Below are 21,652 nucleotides of genomic sequence, written 5' to 3' on the forward strand. Positions count from 1 at the left end.
TCAGCCCATGGGTCTCTCCGGCGGTTCTGGCCAAAAAGAAAGACGGAACTATGAGGCTTTGTGTGGACTACCGTTTGTTGAACAATGTTACCAAGGAAGACAGTTATCCTCTGCCTCGGATCTACGACACCTTGGATACATTGGCTGAAAGTTAATTATTTTCTCCTTTGGATATGAAGTCTGGATATTGGCAGTTAGAAATGGATCCAGTAGATAAAGCGAAGACATTCTTTAGCACAGGATCTGGATTGTGGCATTTCAACGTTATGTCACTGGACTTTGTAATGCACCTGCGACATTTGGGAGGCTTATTGAAAATGTATTGAGAGGAAAAGGAGGTATCTTGGAAAACAAGCCTGACAGTGGCGGATCTACGGGGAGGGAAAATGGGAAAAATTTCACCCCCCCGCTAACAAGCTCCAAAATTAAAGAAAAAAATTGTTGAAACACAAAAATCTATTAGCTGACATGAAACTTGAGCCACATACAGTCAAAATCAACCCAATAAACACGCTAGTTAGGAAAATTAAGCGAACTTAATGCATATAAGTTATTATGTTTGTCTTTTATGTGGTATTTCCCCTCCCAAGGCAAATAGATCAGCCACTGGAGCCTGGTCTATTTAGACGATATAATCGTCTTAAAACACACTTTTGAAAAATCATCTGAAGAATTTGGAAGATGTTTTTAATCGACTTAAAGCTGCCTAATTGATCTCAAATCCCAAGAAGTCCCAGCTAGCTATTTCAAAGTAAAGTCAATTATCTTGGTCATATAGACAGCAAAGAACAAGTGGCCGTGGATAAGAGAAAAATTGATTCCATTAAGGAATGGCCGGAACCCACTGACAAACATCAGGTGAGTTTTCTTGAATTATGTAGGTAGATACTTACTATAGGGGTTCATTAAGAAATTCATTATCAGTAAATATTTTTTTATAGCCGAAGATTTAATAGTGAAATGATGGAATAATCTTTTTAAATTTAATTTTTGTTTCGACATATCGGGGTCCCCTGTATGTCGGGGGCCCTGGGACGCATATTTACAGATGCTAGCGTGTGTTGACACCTGGGTGTTGAAAACTGCGAGACTTTGGAAAAACATTACGTTTGAAAATCTAACAGATTTGGACACCAGAATGTTGAAATAAGTGAGCTTTTATAGTGGCTATACATGCACAGATGCTAACGGCTATTGACACATTTTAAATGCGGCCGGAATGGCGGCTGTAGAGTTGCTGGTTTGCCAAGAGATATTGTGAGGATATGGGAGATCTGATAACGAAAGTTGTAAAGAAGAAATTAATACTTTCTTGAAAAACATAGAAAACATGAGGAACATAATTTATTATTTCCAATCAAGGCAATCACATGAAGAAAATGCTAGGGCTATTTAACAATATGCTAAAGCAAATCAAAAATCCATCAGATTTTTTTTATTTTTGTACAAACAACCCCTATTCAAAGGGAGAAATATCAAGGTTCAATCAACTGCTAAAAGCAAAAGAAAAACATCACGAATGATTGTCTTGCGGATCTCGTAGAATTCAATCTGGACATCCGTTCAAAACCGAGGTAGCAACAGGAAAAAAAAGAACTAGAAACCTGACGAGAAACATCACACATAATCAACTTAACGCCAAAGGGCATACATCTGCTTATTAATCTAATTTTTTTTTATGTTGTTCTTTTGTCTTAATATACTTTTTTAATATCCCATATAATAAGCGAGTCTTCTACAGCTGTCGTAGCTTCTCGAATCCTAATTTCCAGCGTTTTCTGTCGAAGCAATCTTCAGTTTTTAGGTCTCTGGATCTTCTCTTATCTTCTCTCCAGGATCGTCTTAGACCGGGCAGTATCGTCGCCCCCGCTAGGGAAATTATTCCGATTCGATTTTTTTGCACAAACTTACTCAAAAAGAGGTCCTCATAACATATCCACAGGGTGCCGGGCGGTGCCGTGGTCGAAAAATTGTTTAAACAATTTTTTTTAAACAAATTCACAAAAATAGTTTTTTCATTTCGAACAATATTTTTTCAGATAATTTGGGTCATTCTGAGCAAAAAAGGTATCTCGTCATTTTTCTCTAAAATTGATTGTTGTCGAGTTATATGCGATTAAAAATTTGAAAAATGCGAAAATAGCCATTTTCAAGTCTTAATAACTCGATTAAAAATTATTATTATGAAATTCAAAAAGTGACCAAATCAAGTTTCAAACCCCTTCTTCAAGCTGCTATTTTTAATTTTTAACAATTAGCGCTATAGTCCAACTGTACCGTCGTCCCGTTAGCGAAACTATTTCGATTATATTTTTTTGCACACTTACTCAAAAAAGGTCCTTATAACACATCCACAGGGTGCCGGACGGTATCGTGGTCGAAAAATTGTTTAAACAATTTTTTAAAACAAATTCACAAAAATAATTTTTTCATTGCGAACGATATTTTTTTCGATAATTTGGATTATTCTGAGCAAAAAAGGTCTCTTGTGATTTTTCTCTAAAATTGATTGTTGTCGAGTTATATGGAAATTTTCGCATTTTTCAAATTTTAAATCGGGTATAACTCGACAACAATTAATTTTAGAGAAAAATCATAAGAGACTTTTTTTGCTCAGAATGTCCCAAATTATCTTAAAAAAAATTTGTTCGATGTGAAATAATTATTTTTGTGAATTTGTTTAAAAAAATTGTTTAAACAATTATTCGACCACAGCACGCCCGGCATCCTGTGGATATGTTATAAGAACCTCTTTTTGAGTAAGTTTGTGCAAAAAATAGAATCGGAATAATTTCACTAACGGGGGCGACGATACATCCTGGTAGTCTAAGAGCTAGTGAACCCTCCGACTAACGGTCGTCCTGTAAGGCTAGAAATTTGTCTAGTGATAGCACACCAAGGCTAAAAACCATGACCTGGCAGGGATCAGCCGTGCACGTGTATCTACCAGGTGAATCGAAAAGTGCAAATTTAGGGGGTAAAATAAAGTTTCTCCTGTAAAGTTTAAATTTAAGTATGTGTTTGAGTAAGTCATTTAGAAGAAATGTGTATAATGACAGGCGATTCTGAAGAGCATAAGACCTTGCCAGGCGAGGGGAAAGATTAGGGTTTTTTTCCTAAAATTATCTTTTTTGCATCGAACAAAGTTTTTTTAGGTTTTTAGAATCATTCCAGACAGAAAAGGTCTTTAGTGATTTTTCTCTTAGGTTAATAGTTTTTGTTATATTATAAGCGATTAAAAATTTTGAAAATTGCGAAATCGGCAATTTTTAACCCTAAATCGGACATTTAACTAAAAATTTCAATTTTGCCAAGGTAGGTAGATATTCTTTAAACATTGATTGATGAAATCCCGAAGAGTTTTTAGCAATACAATATCGAAAACCCCTTTGTTTTTTAATTGCTAATCAAGCGGGCGCGGCACTGTAGTATAAATGAGGACGTTTGAGTTTGCATAAATTCATTATCTCCAGAATGGGCAAATTTGAAGAGAAATCCTCGGACAGGTCGATTTTTATTTTTAAATTAGGACTTTTTGGCATATATATAATACTAATGACTTCATCCATCTGGGCGTGATGACGTAATTGATGATTTTTTTAAATGAGACTAGGGGTTGTGTGATTGCTCATTTGAAAGGTTATCTAATTCTCTATTCAGTAATATAAACCTTAACATATTTATTTATACAGGGTGTACAAACAATTTTTTTCTTCTTTTTGTCTAAATTAATTTAAATAAAATTTTTTTTTGTATACCCTGTATAAATAATTATGTTAATGTCTATATTACTGAATTGAAAATTAAATAACCTTTCAAATGAGCTATCACACAACCCCTACTCTCATTAAAAAAAATCATCGATTACGTCATCACGCCCAGACGGATGACGTCACTAGTATTATATATATGTCAAAAGTCCTAATTTAAGAATAAAAATCGACCTATCTGAGGATTTCTCTTTAAATTTGCCCTTTCTCGAGATAACGAATTTATGCAAACTCAAACGTCCTCACTTATACTATAGATATTGTATTGCAAAAAACTCTTCGGGATTTCATCAATAAATGTTTAAAGAATATCTACCTACCTTGGCAACATTGGAATTTTTAGTTAAATGTCCAATTTTGGGTTAAAAATGGCCGATTTCGCAATTTTCAAAATTTTTAATCGTTTATACAACTAAAACTATTGACTTAAGAGAAAAATCACCAAACACCTTTTCTGTTTGGAATGATTCAAAAAACCTAAAAAACTTTGTTCGATGCAAAAAAAATAATTTTAGGAAAAACCCATAATCTTTCCCCTCGCCTGGCAAGGTCTTATGCTCTTCAGAATCGCCTGTCATTGTACACATTTCTTCTAAATGACTTACTCAAACACATACTTAAATTTAAACTTTACAGGAGAACGTTTATTTTACCCCCTAAATTTGCACTTTTCGATTCACCTGGTAGATATACGTGCACGGCTGATGCCTGCCAGGACATGGTTTTTAGCCTTGGTGTGCTATGAATTATCACTAGACAAATTTCTAGCCTTACAGGACGACCGTTAGTCGGAGGGTTCACTAGCTCTTAGACTATGGACTATAGCGCTAATTGTTAATAATTAAAAATAACAGCTTTGTAATAATATAATGACAAAAATCTCTTCAGTACCTTAAAGAAGGGATTTGAAACTTGATTTGGTTATTTTTTGAATTGTATAATAATTTTTAATCGAGTTATTAAGCCATGAAAATGGCCATTTTCGCATTTTTCAAATTTTTAATCGTACATAACTCGACAACAATCAATTTTAGAGAAAAATGACAGGAGCCCTTTTTTGCTCAGAATGACTCAAATTATCTAAAAAAAAAAATGTTTGAAATGAAGAAATTATTTTTCTAAATTTTTCGATATGTTATAAGTTTGTGCAAATAAATCGGTTCTGAGTAATTTCGCTAGCGGGGGCGACGATACTGCCCGGTCTATCTTGGTCTACCTCGTTTTCTTCTAGTGGGTAGAGTCCATTTTTCTATTTTTTTCGGCCATCTATTTTCAGGCATTCTCTGAATGGGTCCATATCAGTTAAGTCTTTTGGCTTCGATTGTGTCTATTATATCTAGAGCAATTTCCATTTCTCTCCTGATATCTTCGTTTCTCACCCCATCAAGTCTAGTGATCGGCAACATCGTTTCCAATAGTTCATTTCCATGGCCTTAATTTTTGACTTTTTTCTTTGGTTGATTTCCCAGAGTTTAGCTCCGTACAACCCAATACTTTCTATTACAGTCGAACCCGCATATTGGAATAGCCTTCGTGTCAAGCAAAAGTATTCCTATAACCGGGATATTCTAATAACCGATCATTGGTGGCTATAGTAGAAAGGTTTTGGGCTCAAATTTCTATTCCTTAAAGCGGGATATTCCTATAAGAGGTATTCTAATAAGCGGGTTCGACTGTATTGTTTTATACATTCTTCTTTTATTTTCTTTTGCTATTTTATTACTCCGCAATAGTCCGTGTAGCTGTCTGGTGGCTGATCTTGCTTGGCCAATCCTGGAATGTATTTTGTTGTTATTTCCTGCTTTTGAAGTTATTTGGACTCCTAAGTATTCGAAGACTTCTGTTGGGTTTATAGTTCCCATTTCAATTTGTAGGCGTTCTGGTGTTTCTCCTACAACTAAGTACTCGGTTTTTTGCCCATATTGCAGCACTTTCTTTTCCACAGTGAGAGTGCCTTATTTAAATATTTTAAAGAGTGTAGGTGCTATGCAGCAACCTTACTTTACTAATAGGAATTTCTCTCGTTAATTTGTTTCCAGATTTAATGTTTACGGTCATATTTTTGTAAAGCTGTTGTACTGCTTGTATATTTTTTTTGCTTATTCCTTGTATTTCCATTGCTACCCAGAGCATTGAAAGTGGTGCACTATCGTATGCCTTTGTCAGATCAATAAAAACTATAGGGGTGGAAAGGTTGTGGGCTAATATTTTCTCAATAACCTACTTTAGAGAAAATATGCTGTCCATACAGGATCTGCCTGCACGAAAGCCATTTTGTTCTTCTACATCTGTCATCTCTTTTTCAATTTTATTTTTTATTATTTTTCCATAGAGTCTTGAGAGTGAGTTTATGACACTAAGCCCCCTGTAGTTTGAACAATTTCAACAATATCCCAATAATGTTTAGTTGCTTATTAATACCTAAATCACTTAAATGTTTTTCTACAGAAGTAGGTATTTAAAATCAGTGTCAATAGCCGTTATCATCTGTGCATGTATAGCTACTAAAAAAGCTTACTGGTTTCAACACTCTGGTGTCCAAATCTGTTGGTATTTGCAAATTTACTGTTCTTCCAAAACCTCACAGATTTCAACACCCTGGTGCCAACACACGCTAGCATCTGTAAATATGCCCCCGGGGCCCGTATTATTAATACGGCTGATACGGCGGTAGCTACGCTCCTGGTCACCATAGACGCAAGTAGCACAGAAATTACACCTCGTCGATTATTCCTAATGGTAGGGGAGCCCAAGCGGGGATTTTTGCAGTTACTCGAGCGCGTCAGAAGATCACAAGGGGAGAAACCTTGTACCCTGTAAATGTGCCCCTACCATATATTGGATCTTAATACATGGGAGTTCGTTAAGGGGGTCCGAAAAAACATCTGTCCTTAGAAAAAACCGAAATAGTCAGATTACGATAAGGTAAGTAAAGTACATGCAGAGCAGTGTGCATTTCAAAAACCTGACGGTGTGAGCGTAAGGAAATGGGTGGGTCACAAATTCTCACAAGGAAAAAGCGAATATTTCGAGAAATAAACTTCAGATCGAAAAACTAAAAATACGTGTTCAATATTTTTCCAAAAGCTATCGAATGACACCAAACACGACCCCCACGGAGATGGGGGTTACTTTAAAATCCTAAATAGGAGCCCCCATTTTTTATTGCAGATTTGAATTTCTTACGTAAAAATAAAGTAACTTTTATTCGAGACATTTTTTCGAATTATGGACAGATGACGCTATGATCTGAAAAAACGATTGTTAGAAATGGACAATTAAATTAAAAAATGGAAAGTCCCCACTTAAATGGACAACTTTACTTAACTTTTTTTGATTTTAAGACCCAATCTTCACAATCCAATAGGTCCCCGTAACGCTCGAGTAACTGCAAATTTAGTATACTTTCCTCCCCTACTACAAAATACCGGGTGTCCACTTATATTTTCCCCCATTTTAACGGCCTATAAGTTCTAAACGGCTCAAGATAGAAATATGCGGTTTTCACTGAAATGTTTTATTTTAGTAAAAGTTTTGTCTGAATTGATGGAATTTTTTATATCGCTTTCAAATACGAAATAAAAAATGGCGGATTTTGAAAAGAATTTTGTTGACTTTTTTTTTTAATGGAACACCCAGTATATTCTTTTGTAAATTGAAAGAAAGGTCATTCACCTATCTAGCATTATAAAGTTTTTCAAAATCCGTTGTCAAATCACTGAGTAATTAATTTTTAAAATAAGAGGTGCAACGTGGATATCACATACCTAAATAACATAACTAAGCAAGTTAGTGATTTCCACATTGCATCTCTCATTTTAAAAATTAATTACTCAATCATTTGACAACCGATTTTAAAAAATTTTATATCACTGGATAGATAAATGACCGTTTTTTCAAGTTTTTAGGTAAATGACCATTTTTTATATCGCTTTTAAATAAAAAATGGCGGATTTAAAAAAAAAAACGTTGTTGACTTTTTTTATTAAAACACCCAGTATATTTTTTTGTGTCTTGAAAAAAGGGTCATTTACCTATCCAGCGATATAAAATTTTTTAAAATCGGTTGCCAAATGACCGAGCAATTAATTTTTAAAATGAGAGATGCAATGTGGAACTCACATAACATAATATCATTTTGCTCAGTTATGTTATTCAGGTATGTGATATCCACGTTGCACCCCTCATTCTAAAAATTAATTACTCAGTGATTTGACAACCGATTTTGAAAAACTTTATATCGCTGGATAGGTGAATGACCTTTCTTTCAATTTTCAAAAAAATATACTGGGTGTTCCATTAAAAAAAAGTCAACAAAGTTTTTTTCACAAATCCGCCATTTTTTATTTCGTATTTGAAAACGATATAAAAAATTCAATCCACTCAGACAAAACTTTTACTAAAATAAAACATTTCAGCGAAACCGCATATTTCTATCTTGAACCGTTTAGAAGTTATAGGCAGTTAAAATGGGGGAAAATATAAGTGGACACCCGGTATAATAAAGGTAAATGTCAACCAATTTGTGGGTAAAAATATTATATTTAACATAATAGTGTACTATTTCCTCTGTAAATACATAAATTATTAATATTACAATATTGTTAAGTTTTTTCTTTAATGTATAAAATATTTATATCAAAAAATTTTCTCGTATTATGTGTAGGTAACTATGGGAACTATATCGCCTAACCCTTTATTATTTTTATAATGTTTCCGTTGCTACACCAATTAAACCCAAAATTACTAAATATTTATGAATTCGTAATCACCAAACACATAAACAAAATCAAAAATTATAACAGCAATGTAATCTGTGGCATTGAAGTAGTTTTATCATAGCGGTTGATGATCGTTCCTCTATGTCCACCGGTCAAAACTACAAAGTACAATTTTTTTCAATTAGATAACACAGTATTTTGAATAAATTATTTTGTGGTGTTCACGTGAATCAGTTTGAAAGGTATAACTAGGTATTATGTATTATTTTATGTTAAATGGGACTTTTTGATTGTATGCATGATATAGCAATGTGTACATGTGTAGTGCTATAATATACTGATATAAAACTACTTTCTTAGAAATATTTATTAATATTACTAAATTAATCATAGTTTTCGTAATATTTACGGTTCTCTACATTCTCGATTTTTGCTTTAAATTATAATTAAAATTTTATTATTTTTATATTAATTTTATTAACTTATTTCCAGACTATTGGAAATAGTAAAACAGTGTGGCAGAACTGTTAATGTTGATTATTTTTTTCCAGAACTCATATTTTGTTTCTTTTATCACTTTCCTAGTAACAGCTCTAAACGTTATAAATTGCAAAAGGTTTTCTTTTATTTTTTTGTTTTTTATCTATATTAAAAGCTTTGTGGGTTTTGCTTTTAGCTTGGAAGTGACTGTCCCCCATGGTACGCCTATGCGATTTGCTATGGTTTCCCTTTTTTTGCGATCCAATGATCTGCTGCGGAAACTACATATAACATAACAGAATACAATTTATTTATGAAGTCGTTTATATTATCATTCGAAGATGAATTTGAAAATAAATTCAATTGATTTTCTATAAACTGAGTATATGTATAGTCTAGGCGCCAAATATAGGTCGACGTGGCCTTTTCAATTCTGATGGGCTAATTCAATTATTTCTTATGTCAAAAATGAATAACCATTTTCAATTTCGTTGCAACACGAAACTACAGCCGCATCATATTCTAGTTCAATCAGAGAGTGCTGCAAGCACCTCTACCGGTTTCGAAACTTATTAGTCTCTCATTAGGGATTACGAACACTCGATACGAATCGTATCCGCCATGTTTTCTCGTAAGGCGTTATGGTAAAACATGGCGGATACGATTCGTATCGAGTGTTCGTAATCCCAAGTCAGAAGTCACATATGCTGCTCTCTCTGACCCAACCAGGACAAACCCCAGCGTGCAGTTACGAATTGCAACGAACGAAATGGCATGGATGCCCTAACGGCAACTGCTAGCAAAAGACGAAGTTTTCAATCTAATAGCACATAAAACAACACCAACAATGCTACTCTACATCCAAATAAATTGAAAATAATGGGAACCTTCTCTGGTTACACCTCCGAGGCTTCTAAAATTTGCAAGTCATAACGGATGCTGAGACTAAGGAAGATGAGGGAATTTTACAATTTATAACTCACATCCCATCTGCTCAGCGCGGTAAAGTTCCAACGAGAATGGTTCCCTTCGTACTCCAATCACAGTAAACATGTAAATAAAAAATGAATAGCACATAAAACAACACCAAAAATGCTCTCTCGTTGGAACTTTACCGCACTGATTTCAATGGATTTCGATCCGAGTGGTCAAAAAAAATTTTATAAACAATTTAATTGTTTATAAATTGTTTATAAAGCTCTAGCTCGTAAACTAAAGGAGACAAAAACATTTTAAAATAAAATTTGTTTCTTAATAAAAAACAAAGAAAATGGTATTCACTAAACTTCAATCCAATAATTAGAACTTAAGATATTGTAAAATTAGTAGGCCAGATACCGAAGCTTTTCACCTCGCAATTTTTACAGAATGGATCGATTTGCTTGAACTTTTAAGAATAAGTAGAGGATAGTCCAATGATCAAAATCTATATGATTCCGAAAGGCGCTTTTACCATGGGGGGTTTTACCCCATCTTGGGGGTGAATATTTTTTATTATATTTTGACCGCAAAAGTTGATAAAAACATTCATTCTAAGCAAAAAATGTTCTATACATTTTTTTGATAAAACTAATAGTTTTCGATTTATTCGTTATCGAAAGTGTTAGTTTTGTATAGAAAAAATCAATGTTTTTCGATATTACAATTCATTCAATATTTGCCGTAGTAAATTGTTTTTGGACTAAGTTGTTGGGAATTAAATAACCTACAATTTTATATCCAAACATTTTTTCGTATCTCTGATGTTAATCTTTCTGTTCTGAAGAAAATGGCATTTTTTACCAAACTACAAAAATTCGTTATTTGCTTTTATCTCCAATTTTATAAAAACTAATCATTCTAAGCCAGTGAAACTTCTAGAATCTATTACTAATATATAAATGAATAAGAATTAATAAGGCCAATGACCAAAAACACCGTCAACTTACATTATTATGCTTCCAATTGGATTTCTCCTTTTTTTTTTCAAAAAAATATATTGATTTAACCGTAACTTTTTATTTTTTATCTTAGAAAGTTTGGTAAAAATGAATTTTGTAGGTTTTTACAAGATCTATAAGCTTGTTAATATTAAATCTTTTTAAAATCCTCAGTCGCAAAAAGAGGTGATTTTGAAAGGGTTGGTAAAGTTGGTTTTTGCATGTTATTACAAGTTTCAATTGTCAATAGCTTACATAATTTTCGCATTAGAAAAAATTTTTGCAAACCAGGTTCTTGGGAATTAAATAAGCTACAATTTCATATTTAAACATTTTTTCGTATCTCTGATGCTGTCTTTGCTATTTTGAGGAAGAGGCCATTTTTTCCAAACTACAAAAATTCGTTATTCGCTTTTAACTCCATTTTTTTAAAAACTAATCATTTTGAGCCGGTCACACTTATAGAATTTATTAATAATACATAAGTAAAAAAGTCAAAATAAGGTTAATTACCAATTTTAATTAGGGATTCCAATGAACTGTCAGTGGTGGCCGGTGGATGGCTAAACTGACATGGCCATAGACATAGTTAAGGGGGGTGGTCATTGCGTATCTAATGTTTACATTAAATATTGACAAATTTGTAAAGAATATCCTGTTTGGTTGTGTTTTTTTGTTAATTGTGTAGCGAAATTTGTGAAATTGTGATAGCACATTAAATATGAAGTGGTTTAAACATTGGATACGCCTATGGATGACAGTTTCGCCATCCAGCAGCCATATTATATCACGTGATTTGGAATGCCTAATTAGAGTGGTGATTAGGGGGTTGCTTGCAATCACTTTTTCGCTGAAAAAAATGGTAACTGACATTCTTTTCATTATAAGTTACTTAATTTTTGAGATAGATACTTTTTTTATTTCTGGTGATAGACATTTTTAAGTATTTTAAATTAGTTTGAACAAATTGTCCTCGAAAAATGCATAGTTTTCCTGTCTTTTGACTTTGAAACTAGAATATTTAGCATTTGACGAAGAAGAGCCAACATAAATAAAGTATAGCTCGATTACTATTGATCCAAAAGGAAATTTAAAAAAACGGTTTTGTTTATTTTTTTAAAAGGTACATTTTTCTTAAGAAAAGTTGTTTTGATAAGACGAAAACTTTTGGAGTTATTAGCAGACAACTTATTAAAAACATTGATTTTTTTCGATATAAAACTAACACTTTCGATAGCGAATAAATCGAAAACTATCAATTTTATCAAAAAAATGTATAGAACGTTTTTTGCTTAGAATGAACGTTTTCACCAACTTCTGCAATTAAATTATAATAAAAAATTTCCACCCCCGAGATGGGGTGGAAACCACCCCCATGGTAAAAGTGCCTTTCGGCATGATATATATTTTGAACCTTGGAGTATCCACTACTTATTCTCAAATTTTCAAGAAAATCGATACATTCTGTAACAATTGCGAGGTTTTGTCCTATTTTAAGCTTCATTACTTGGACTATAGTGCATAATTCAAATTGCAAATTGCAAAATGAGTATTTTTTGAAGCTTTTTCGATAGTAACGCGGCTTCTATGCATGCAAATGAGCTTTACAAAGTCTTATTTTAAAGCTTAATTCATAGACTTCCAAAGTTTGTTAAATTACTTTATATTTATTTTTGTATTACAGTTATATCCGTTAGCAGTTATAATCTTCTTAAAAGATTTGTACATTTATAAACTAAAAGGGAAGTTCCCTAGGTTGGCTGTATACCATATAGTTAAAAAACTCTAACTATAGACTTTATAGTCAACTTTGGCCTAAGATGGTTGATTGCGTTTTGGTAGGGTTTCACCATGTTTCCGTAGGTTATATCCTGTAACATCGGCGTTTAGCCTGTTTAATATTATTTTTAAATAATGTAAATCGAATTATAAATTCAACCATTGTTTGGTTCTGGGGCTATTTAGCAAGTATGCACTTTCACTGATGATGGACCGATAGGTCTGAAAACGTTCTGAATTGGACATATTTTACTCAATCCATTGGGATTTTTTAAATTTTAATAAATATACCAATTACATAGAAGTGGTTTTACTTCATGTTAGAGTTTTTTATTTGTACATTTATTTGTTTAAAAGGGTTTTAAGCAAATTAGAGCAATACATAATATTAGTTATACTTTAATAGGGCTTTTTATCGATTGTCATTTGTTTCGAGCTTCTGTCATGTGTCACATAATATTAATATATCTACGTCATACGTCTTTGGTTTGTATCATTGGCGTATACCAATAACGTATAACGTAGATATATTAATATTATGTGACACATGACAGAAGCACGAAACAAATGACTGTGAATGAAAAGCCCTATTATCAGTAATGATATAAGAACTCAAAAGGAACATTTTGAGTTTAGGAAAATGTTCATATAGACGCAGAGCTAGAGCCGAAAAATCATCGTCATAAGTAATATGGAGTTTTTCCTGTGAATTGTGTCCATTGTATATTGACAATTATGACCTCTTTCAGGCTGACACCTCAGTGGATACAGGAAGTAGCAATAAGGGATGAAAGGGGAAAGTTAGTGCAGTCATTAAAGGTTTTCACCTCCTATTTTGTTAAACCTCCATCGATTTGCATGAAAATTGGTGACTAGTTAGAGCATACCTCAAGAAACAAAACTGATTTGGTGCCACTTGCACTTTTACCCTGGTGGTGAATACCACCCCTTCCCGCGGGTAAAAACTATTTTATTAAAAATAACCCCACAAATCGATAGAGGGACAAATTTGAAGGAAAATTTATTATATCATCATCATCATCATCATCATTCTCTTTGCCTTATTCCTATGCGGGGTCGGCTTCCCTAATTGCATTTCTCCACACAACTCTATCTTGGGTCATAGCAATGTTAATCCCCTTTACCAATATGTTCTGCCTTATCGTCTACCCCTAGGTCTTCTTTGGTCTTCCCCTCCTACTCCTTGCAGGAATCTGCACTTCAGTTATTCTTCGTATTGGGTGATTAACGTCTCGACGTTGAAATATTTATTATATCATTTTATTAAAATAAATCAATACTTTTTGAGTTATTAAAGATCAAAAATTTGTCTATTTAAGAGCATATGCGTGAAGTTACGGATGATAAAAAGAACATGCTAATTAATTGTATGTTAGTAAACTATTATTTTTATATTATTTCGATATTTAATTGAATTTTTTTTTTCATTATAAACTGAATATGTCTAGAAATTGGGGGTGTCCAATAATGGGTACATTTGACATATTCGAATACACTTTGGCTAAATTTATAATATCGATATAATATACAATAATATTTTAGTAGCATACAATTAATTAATATGTTCTTTTTATCATCCGTAACTTCACGCATGTTCTCTTAAACAGACAAATCTTTGATCTTTAATAACTCAAAAAGTATTGATTTATTTTAATAACATGATAAAACAAATTTTACTTATAATTTGTCCCTCTATCGATTTGTGGGGTTATTTTTAATAAAATCGTTTTCACCCCCGAGAAGGGGTGGTATCCACCCCCAGGGTAAAAGTGCAAGTTGGCACTAAATCATTTTTATTTCCTGAGGTATGTTCTAACTAGTCACCAATTTTCATTCAAATCGATGGAGGTTTAACAAAATAGGAGGTGAAAACCTTTAAAGACTACACTAACTTTCCCCTTTCAACCCTTATTGCTACTTCCTGTATCCACTGAGGTATCAGCCTGAAAGGGGTCATAATTATCAATATACAATAGACACATTTCACATGCCAAACTCCATATTACTTATGACGATGATTTTTCGGCTCTAGCTCTTAGACTAATAGGTTTATTTAATAGTGCGGTGACTGAAGGTTTTCACCTCCGATTTCGTTGAACCTCCATTGATTCTCACGAAAATTGGTCAGTATTTAGAAGATACCTACCTCAATAAACAAAGGTAACATGGTGCCAACTTGCGCTTTTTCCCTGGGTGTGGATGCCACCCCTTCTCGCGGGTGAAAATTATTTTAACAAAAATATCCCTAGAAATCTATAGACGGACCAATTTTCAGTAAAATTTGTGATATAAATGTATTCAAATAAATCAACAGTTTTTGAGTTATTAAAGATCAAAAATGTTGATTTTTAGTGACAAAATTCATGTTTCAAGCGGTTTTTCATAAATAACTCAAAATAGTAAGTTTTTTCAGAAAAGTTCTTCTTACCAAAAATGAATGTGTATTGTTTTTCGGCGAGTACTCAAATCTAAGTATTCAAACTTAAATAACAGGACAACGATACATTTTATTAAATATACATACTGAACATTTTTTGAGTACTCAGAAATTCCTATTAAAAAACCGTAGAAGAAGTCGACATCATCAAAATTAAGCAAGTTATAATATAAATAAGAGAACCCTCTCGAATTTTTAGGAAAAAGTGAAAAATAAAACATAACGTAATTTCCACAAAAATTAAAATTTATAGTAGTCCTTAAAATTTCTTTATTTTAACAGCAGTAATGACCTCAACACTTTAAACCGGTTTAAAATGCATATTTTTGAAAAAAAAAATATAATTTAAAAAAATCAGAATTTTTTAAGTTTTTGTAAATTTTTTTTTTGAAAATAACTCCAAAAATACTCGATACACGTAAGAAATGATACATAATGAAATTTCAGTTTTCTTTTTAGCAAAGCATTTACTGTTCTTTTCATTTTTGTATGATAAAAAATAACCGAGATAGAAACGTTTTTATCCTAAATTTTATTGCGAGAACCATGTAATCGGGGCCATTTAACCTTTTGCCCTTTAAAAAATAAGGGATTAGGACGATTAAATTTAATATGATGTTATAAGAATAACGGAGTTATTCTTAAAAAACCAATAATATTTTTTTGAAAAAATTTTTGTAGCAGAGGTTTTGTATGTATACAGGGTGCGGTTATGTCCAATTACTCGTTTGTCGTAAGAGGTACGAAAAAAATTTATTTAGGTAAGATTGGGACATCGATAGGATAATAATTTTGAAAATATTTCCTAATATACAGGGCCATTCGTATTGAAAGGGTGAAACAAACTTACCTTTTTTTTTTTAATGGAGCCCCTTGTATATTTTTTCATTTTTGGATTCTCATCGATGTTTTTTCTTAAGATATAAGGTTCTGTAATGTTATACGAAGTAGTTTAAAAGATAATTATGTTATTTTATTAATTTCACAGCAATATTCACATCCTGTAGGTATATTTGTAGTAATTTGATATAAAAAAATCTATTTATGTTCAAATGATTTTTAATATAATCTACTATTGTTAAAAATTATTAATATCTATAAATGTTTAATTTTAGTATACAGGGTTGGTCGAAACTGAATGAGTATTTTCTTAGTTTTCTCAATTGGAGCATCCTGTATTTTAGCATTGTAATGAAATGCTATTTTTTGGAACTTTATTATTTCCTAAGCATTCCACATACCTAAATGTTTTTATTTGTGAGTTACTGGTGATTCTTGCCCAACATTAATTGCAACAACAATTAGGTACATGAAATTTTATTAGGTTGGCCGCGAAAATATTTAATCAAAAATAATTTTCTTATGATTTTTTATTTAAAGAATGGTTGCTAGAAGGGAAAAAAAAATTAATTAAAATCATAAACTTTTATGCATAAAAATGTTAAAAAACATTTATTTTATTTGATTAAACTAGATTATTAAGAGGAAAACGAAAAGCCCTAGATACAAAGTTTACTACCTTTTAAACAATTAGAATAATTGAAATAAAATACAGTAAACAATATTTTAAATCCAAGACTTTTCGTTAATAAACTGCTTTCTGGCTGCATCCCGTATCTCCGGATTTTACAATATATAATCACAGAGACGACGAAAATAGGAGAAAGCAAAAAGGACACGTAGGCCACGCATTTACCTTCTCTTCGTCTAGGAAAAGGACCGAAAGACAGTTTCTAAATACACAGAACTGAGTAAAAATGGAAAAGATAAATGCAGATTTTTGTTTATATTCTGTTCATATTTGGACCACCATCTCCATATAGCCATTTCAGCATCCTCATGCCTCATCAGTGAAGCTATGCAGTCACAAATCTTGTGATTTGGCCACTGATGAGGCATGAGGATGCTGAAATGGCTATATGGAGATAGTGGTCCAAATCTGAACCGAATATAAACAAAAATCTGCATTTATCTAAGCTAGATTACTTACGCCAGAATGCTTAAATCTGCATTTTTACCATTAAAAAAAGGGTAGATTTCACTACTAAAATGCAAAAAGCGCAAGTTGGCACCATATCACTTTTATTTCTTGAGGTATCCTCTAACTACTCACCAATTTTCATGAGAATCAATGGAGGTTTAACGAAATCGGAGGTAAAAACCTTCGGTGACTGCACCTACAGAATTATAAAAAATAAATTTAAAATAAGGGTGGATTTCACCACTAAAAAGCAAAAGCGCAAGTTCTTGCCATATTACTTTTATTTGTTAAGGTATCCTCTAACTACTCACCAACTTTTATGAGAATAAATGGTGGTTCAACAAAATCGGAAGTGCCTGCACTTTCAAAAATATAAAAATAATTTTAAAATATGGTAGATTTTACCCTTACAATGCAAAAAGCGCAAGTTGGCACCATATCACTTTCCTTTCTTGAGGTATCCTCCAACTATTCACCAATTTTCATCAGAATTAATGGAGGTTTAACGAAATCGGAGGTTAAAACCTTCGGTGACTGCACCTTCAGAAATATAAAAAATAATTTTAAAACAGGGTTGGATTTCATCTCTAAAATACAAAAAACGCAACACAGCACTATTTCACCTTTGTTCCTTGAGGTATCCTCTAACCACTCACCAATTTTCATAAAAATTGATGGAGGTTCAACGAAATCGGAGGTAATAGCTAAAATCCACCTTCAGTGACTGCACTATAAGGAGAATATATTATTAATGTCCGACTGGTATATTATTTGACAAATAATGACATGATTTCAAAGTCAGTTAAATATGATATATTTCCCTAGGGCGTTACTTTTGAAAATAACACCCTAGGGTATTAATTTTTTTTATTTAGCTAATGCCTCGACAACTAATGGCCATTAGAATGGTAGGTACGGTGAATTTTGCAGTTAGGTACCTAGTGTCATGTGTAGTGTGTGTTGAGTAATGTCTTGTTACTTTACAAAGTCGGCGTCATTGTCTTTGCAAAGAGACGCTAATTGTATCCGAACGTCTGCGGTTCCTCCGGTGAGTACCGATCCCACAAGGACAGAAACTGTTTTCATTTGCTAATTTATAATAAACGAAAAATCCCTGACCATGGTGAGATTTGAACTCACGACCATTCGAACTTTTCGATCCAAAGGTAGGGGCTCTTACCACTGAGCCACATAGGGGGAGTATTAAATTTAAATTTAGTACGTTCTTTAAAGATAAAATATTGCAAAATATCTAAATTTTAAAGAACCGCTTGGATTGACATGAAATTTGGCATACACATTACACATAGCTAACGTGTCAAAGAAAAAAAGTGATATTGTGCCGATGTGTGCTTTTGCACTAGGGGTGCACCCTCTTTTGGGGGTGAAAAATATATGTTCGAAATAAGTCCGGACATGAATAAAATGACTAATTCTAATCAACTTTTGTTCTATAAAGATTTTTCACCAAGTTAATACTTTTCGAGTTATTTCCGAGTGAATATGTTAATTTTTCTACAAAATAACCACGTTTTCAGACGGTTTTTCACAAATAACTCAAAAAGTAAGTATTTGGTCGAAAAAAATTCTTATCAAAAATATAGCACGTAAAAAAGTGAAAAACATGGTGTATATATTAGGTCACTATACCTAGTAGAAGCAGAGTTATAGCTAATGAAAAATAGGTTCATATTCGTCAAATTCCAAATCGAATATTTTAACGTGCCATAACCAAAAAACGAAGCACTTTTTGGGGAAAACTCATTTTAACTTTTTTAAAGTGTTTAAAAAATGCTTATTTTTGTTTTTTTAAAAAAATTCTTAACATCAAAAGTAAACAAGTTACGCTCAAATTAAAGTTGGTCCCTTTTTTTGGTAAGAAATCGGGAAAATCACCACCTAATTAGCATTTCAAATTAACTTAATTGTTACCACTTTACAAGTTTTTTACTCGCGTATGTATTGATCATATGATCTGTAAGTTTCATCGGTTCAAAGTCCTTATTTTTGAAAGAGCTGTAGTTAAAAGAGCTTGACCGAGTCATTTATCACGAGTGTATGCAAATTTAGAAACACCGAATCTTAACCAATTTTTGTCTTACAGAAAAACAAAAAATACAAAATATTCAAAAAAGTAAAGCCGACTTTTTTTATTGTTTAAGATTTTTGGTACCTCTAACAATTTTTAAGTTATTTTGAAAAAAAGCATTTTTTCAAAATTAAAATTTTTAAACATTTTACTTTAAAACCAATTTTTTTCAAAAATGAGCACTTTGAATCGATGAAACTTACTATCGAACAAGCGAGACATGGCGCGTGACCTTGTCGTGTTGTGCATTTATCGCTGTGTATTTTCGGGCAAGGTCAGCCGCCAGGACTCGTTTGTCAGATAGTACAGATCATATAAACACAACTTAAGTAAAGTAACTTGTGAAGCGTAACGATTAATTTCATTTAAGTTGCTAATTGGGGCGTGATCTTCCTGCTTTTTTTTGGCAAAACAAAAGGGACCAGCTTTATTTTGAGCGTAACTTGCTTACATTTTTGATGCTAGAATTTTTTTTTATAAAAACAGAAATAAAGCTTTTTTAAACACTTTAAAAAAGTTATAATGTGTTTTCCTCAACAATGCTTAATTATTTGGATATTTCACATTGAATTATTCTATTTGGAATATTCCGAATATGAACCTATCTTTCATTAGCTATAACTCTGATTTTGTTAGATATAGAGATCTAATATATACACCATTTTTTTCACTTTTTTATAAGCTATAGTTTTGCTAAGAACATTTTTTTCGACAAAAGGCTTACGTTTTGAGTTATTTGGGAAAAACCGTCTAAAAACGTGGTTATTTTGATGAAAAATGAGCATATTCACTTGCAAATAACTCAAAAAGTATTGATTTGGTGAAAATACTCTAAAGAACAAAAGTTGCTTAAAATTAGTCAGTTTATCCATTTCGGGACTTATCTTGGACATGTATTTTTTCACCCCCGAGATGGGGTGAAACTCACCCCTAGAACAAAAGCACACATTGGCGCCATATCACTTTTTTTCTTTGATATGTTAGCTATGCGTGTGCCAAATTTCATGTCAATCCAAGCGGTTCTTTAAAATTTACAGCAAAAACCGTGAAAGAATGTAGTAATTAGTTAAATACTGTCAATTTGATAAATAACAACCTAAGTAAAACTATGGTTACCACAATTACGTTACGACTATATATTGCTGGTAAATGTACTTATTTAAAAACTAATTAATTCAAAATTCATTCAAATTTTTTGCATATAAAGAATATTTATTCGGACATTAAACGATGAAGGCACCACGGGTATTATGGGCAATAACGCTTCCGGTCAACGTATACACCATTGACCTCAAGCGTTATTATCCTTATAATATCCTTGGTGCCGTAATAACTATTATAATATAAGTTGTCTTCATTTTTCGGTTTTGAAAATCCTAATACAATTTGATTAAATAATTCTTATAATTAAATCATCATAAAGTACCTCGTATCACTTTTCATTCTATTTACTTTTTCTTCGATTTTTTTCTAGATGAGAAATTTTTTCTAAATTAGAAACTATTTCTAAATGAGAAATTAAACATGAAAAACTAAGATTTCAGTAATATAACTTAAAAAAAGATGCCTTATTTATTTATACTATTTTCACAAACATTTTCTTTCGTGCATCTGCATCGAAATATACAGGAAATCTCAGTTTTTTTTACATCTACATAAGTTTATAGAGCAATTTTTACAGTTACATGGAGCTTAAGTCTGTTTTTATAGGCATTAAAATTAAAACTTTTGGGGCTTCAGAGTCTCATTATCTATATGATATCCATATAAAAGTGGATCGAGTTCTTTTGCAGCATCATCATTGTAGGTATGTAACATGTGGCGGTGTACACAAAATTAACGTGCCTTAATGAGGCTGCAAAAGAGCTAGACCCACTTTTATATGAATATGATATAGATAATGAGACTCTGAAGCCTCAAAAAGTTTTACTTTCAATGTCTTCAAGAACAGACTTAGTACCACCAAATAACTGTAAAAGTTGTTCTACACACTTATGAAGATGTAAAAAAGTTGAGATTTCCTGTATATGTCGATGAAGATCCATGAAAGAAAATGTTTGTAAAAATACTAGTGTAAATAAATAAGAACAACTTACTTTTAAGTTATATTTCGGAAATCTTAGTTTTTCATCTATATCTTTTTTCTCATCATCATTAATGGTCCTATGAAAGAGCCTGGACCTTCCCAAGTCTATTACTCCAGTCAGTCCTATCCATTGCCAACCGTTGCCAGTTTGCTGCGCCTATTTTTCTTCCATCCTCATCTACACCATCCTTCCATCTAAGTTTTGGCATACCCCTATTTCTACTTCCCACAGGTTGTGACATACTCTTATGTGACATATGTGTTCTTTTTTCTCATTTAGTACAAAAAATTGAAAAAAAGCAAATTCACAGCGGACATTTTCGCTGTGAGCCGATCTTGTGCCTCAGAGCGCGCTATTAATAGACATAA

At 32.3% G+C, this 21,652-nt stretch overlaps 1 protein-coding gene across 1 annotated transcript in view; it reads left to right on the top strand.

Annotated features, from left to right (window-relative positions):
• The first annotated feature begins 8,613 nt into the window (after positions 1-8,613).
• LOC114333480 (monocyte to macrophage differentiation factor 2) overlaps positions 8,614-21,652 on the top strand; it is a 67,941-nt gene continuing 54,902 nt past the window's right edge. The window contains exon 1 of the mRNA XM_028283367.2: positions 8,614-8,733. The gene's annotated coding sequence lies outside the window, so the exon portion shown is untranslated. The remainder of the gene's footprint in view (positions 8,734-21,652) is intronic.

This window comes from Diabrotica virgifera, chromosome 1, assembly GCF_917563875.1.
Source record: "Diabrotica virgifera virgifera chromosome 1, PGI_DIABVI_V3a".
Classification (NCBI taxonomy): Eukaryota; Metazoa; Arthropoda; class Insecta; order Coleoptera; family Chrysomelidae; genus Diabrotica; species Diabrotica virgifera.